Here is a 3,490-nt window from a genome sequence, read left to right on the forward strand (position 1 = left end):
TCAAAGACCGAACCTATACACTCTCATATCATCAAGCTTTGTTTGTTGTTTGTTTACTTGTTAGTTGTTGTTGTTTACTTACATGTTATCAAGAACCAAACTTTCTAGTTTGTTCTTCATTTATCTTGTCATAACAAGAACATACAAGAACTAAACTCTCTAGTTTATGTTCTACATTGAATGTTTGAAAGATTTTAAGTTCATATGTTGTAAAATCATACTTGTAATTCATGTTTGTAAACTTAAAGTTTACTTTCTTAAAGATCAAGACTTTGGCTTGAATCTTTAAAGTATGAACAACAATGAACTAGTTACTTGTTTACTTAGTTTATTACTTCATTCTTGCACTTTTTAAATTCATGATTCATGTTGTTGTTGGTCAAGTGTTACTAGTTAACTTTGATCTCATTTTTCTTGAACAAAAGTTAACTTTAAAAGTTCAAGAACATGAAAGTATAACTTTTTAGTTATAACTTCATACACTTGTGTTAGATTTAACTTAATAACTTTAGATGTAGACCTTTGGGTCTTGGATCTTCAAGATCAAACTAAGAACAATGTTCTACAACTTAAGATCTTGATTAGTTAGTTTACATTCTAGTTTATAGTTAAATATTACTCTTATATTTCATGTAAGTGTTAAATCTAAGACTTTGATGTAACTTTGGTTCATCAAACTACATACAACACTTAATTGAATTGTGCTACATATCTTAGACTTACATAAGTGTTATGATGGTGAAACCTTGGTTAAGATGATACAAACACATCAACGAGTTGTACACTTGAAGCTATATGCATCAAGGATGAGAACCGTGATAAGCATCGAGCACCAAGAAACCATCAGAACCTACTGTTTACTGTTTCTGGGTCTGATCAGTACAACCTGGGCTACTGTAAAGATTATTTTCAGATATCTCTGTTCGTGTAGATAACTTTTCATTTAGGACTCGTCTTAATCCGAGTTACGGTTTAGGATTTATGGCCCTCCGATCGTCACTATGTCCTTTTAACGTTGTGCTGAAAATTATGACCTACTCGCACTTAGACCGTTGTCACGGTCAAACGAAGATGAGTTTCCTTTTGGAATTTTTATCACAACTAAAGGACTTATATACGGAGCCATGGCCACTGGTCTCACCTTATTTCAGTAGGTATAGAGGCCGTGGCGACTGACCGAAGTCAGCCTTTGTTTTAAACTCTTTTCTAGAATGAAACTTACTTTACACCTTTTGTTTGAAGATGAATGATGATGACCTTTAAGACCTAATTTACATATATTTAAACCTTTGGGAATGATTTACTGACTTAGTAATATTTGACTTAGGTTGAGGACTTTCCGGACCTACGTACTTCCTTACTTCCCGACTCGACTTTACTACTACTTTACCACTGTGAGTTATAGCATCCCTTTTTACTTTAACTATTTTGGGCACTGAGAATACATGCGCATTTTACGTTTTACATACTAGGCACGAGTACTTAAATTTTATATATGTGTGGGTTATACAACGGCATAAACATTCCCTTTAGCTCGGTAACGTTTAGTCATTGGTTTTTGAACCGGTGAACGCAAATCTTAGATATGGATCCATAGGGTTTGACATCCCCACTCGGGCTAGTAGCGCTAGCATTTAACGGGTGTTTAATACTTCCTATACATACGCACTTGCCAAATGTACTTTCAGGGAGTATAAATGTTAAGTTAGTTACCAAGTGCCCACGGTGAAACATATACTTTATCATACTGTTTTGAAACGTTCTTTGTAGCACTGAAATCTCGTGGCCTACCTTACATACTGTTATAATTAAACTATAGCTCACCAACCTTTGTGTTGACATTTTTAAGCATGTTTTTCTCAGGTGCTTAAGGTTGCTTCTGCTGTGTACTAGTCTTGCTGTAGACACCCGCTGCTTTAGAGATGTCCACGCATGAAATACTTTATCTTGCATTCAAACTTAATTACTTTTGAAACTATGATTTATAACGACCTATGGGTCACATACTATTATCCTTGCTTCTATTCATTGAAGCATACTTTGGTTGTTAAACATTGATTTTGGTTAAGACATTACCTTTTATCATGAATGCAAACGTATTTTGAAATAGCATATAGTGTTTGACCTTGTAATGATCCTGTTGTTGATGATTCGTACACGATGGTTTTGTACGGGGCATCACATTTGGTATCAGAGCTGCACCTGTAGCTTTTTAGCTTCTTGATCTTGTTATATCTTGAAGATACAAACTTTGATTTGAATCCTTCAAGAACATGAAAGATTCAAGCTTTCTAGCTTTGAATCTTCATTACTTTGTTGGATCTAAGTCCTCTAGCTTATGATCCCTTTATTTTGTTAAAAAGATCCAAACTTTCATATGATCAAGATGCATAAACGGTTTACTGATGAAGATGAAAATCATCTTTCTAGCTTTGAATCTAAGTCCAAACATTCATATGATCCTTTTATTTTGTTAAAAAGATCCAAACTTTCATATGATGAAGATGCATAAAATTTCATATGATGAAGATGAAAATCATCTTTCTAGCTTTGAACCTTCATTACTAAAGTATATGAACAAGGGATGTCTTGCTGTCCTAGCACATGTGAAAATGGTAGAAACCGAGGTGAAAAGTGTGAACGACGTTCGAATTGTGAACGAATTTTCCGATGTCTTCCCTGAAGAATTGCCTGGATTACCGCCGCCAAGAGCAGTAGAGTTTCAGATCGATTTAGTACCAGGAGCTGCACCTGTAGCTCGCGTACCTTATCGACTCGCACCTTCTGAGATGCAAGAGTTACAGAGTCAACTACAAGAGCTGTTAGATCAAGGATTTATCCAACCCAGTTTCTCGCCTTGGGGCGCACCTATGTTGTTTGTGAAGAAGAAGGATGGATCCTTCCGTATGTGTATCGACTACCGTGAACTCAATAAATTGACGATCAAGAATCGGTATCCTCTTCCCCGAATTGACGATCTTTTTGATCAACTACAAGGATCGAGCGTCTACTCCAAGATTGATTTGTGATCCGGTTATCACCAGTTGAGGGTGAAGGAAAGTGATGTGATGAAGAGATGACCAGTTGATGCCATTCGGTTTGACAAATGCACCTGCCGTATTTATGGACCTCATGAATCGTGTCTGCAAGCCGTACCTGGATAAGTTCGTTATCGTCTTCATAGATGATATTCTCATCTACTCCAAGAGTGAAGAAGAGCATGAGCAACACCTTCGACTAGTACTTGAACTCTTGAGACAAGAGCAACTTTACGCCAAATTCTCCAAGTGTGAATTTTGGTTGAAGGAAGTCCAATTTCTGGGTCATGTTGTGAGCGACCAGGGTATCAAAGTTGATCCCGCCAAGATTGAAGCTATCAGCAAGTGGGAAACCCCCACTACTCCGATGCATATTCGCCAATTCCTAGGTCTCGCCGGTTACTATCGAAGGTTTATTGAGGGATTTTCTCTAATTGCGCGTCCTTTGACCG

Source organism: Rutidosis leptorrhynchoides, chromosome 11, assembly GCF_046630445.1.
Source record: "Rutidosis leptorrhynchoides isolate AG116_Rl617_1_P2 chromosome 11, CSIRO_AGI_Rlap_v1, whole genome shotgun sequence".
Taxonomy (NCBI): domain Eukaryota; kingdom Viridiplantae; phylum Streptophyta; class Magnoliopsida; order Asterales; family Asteraceae; genus Rutidosis; species Rutidosis leptorrhynchoides.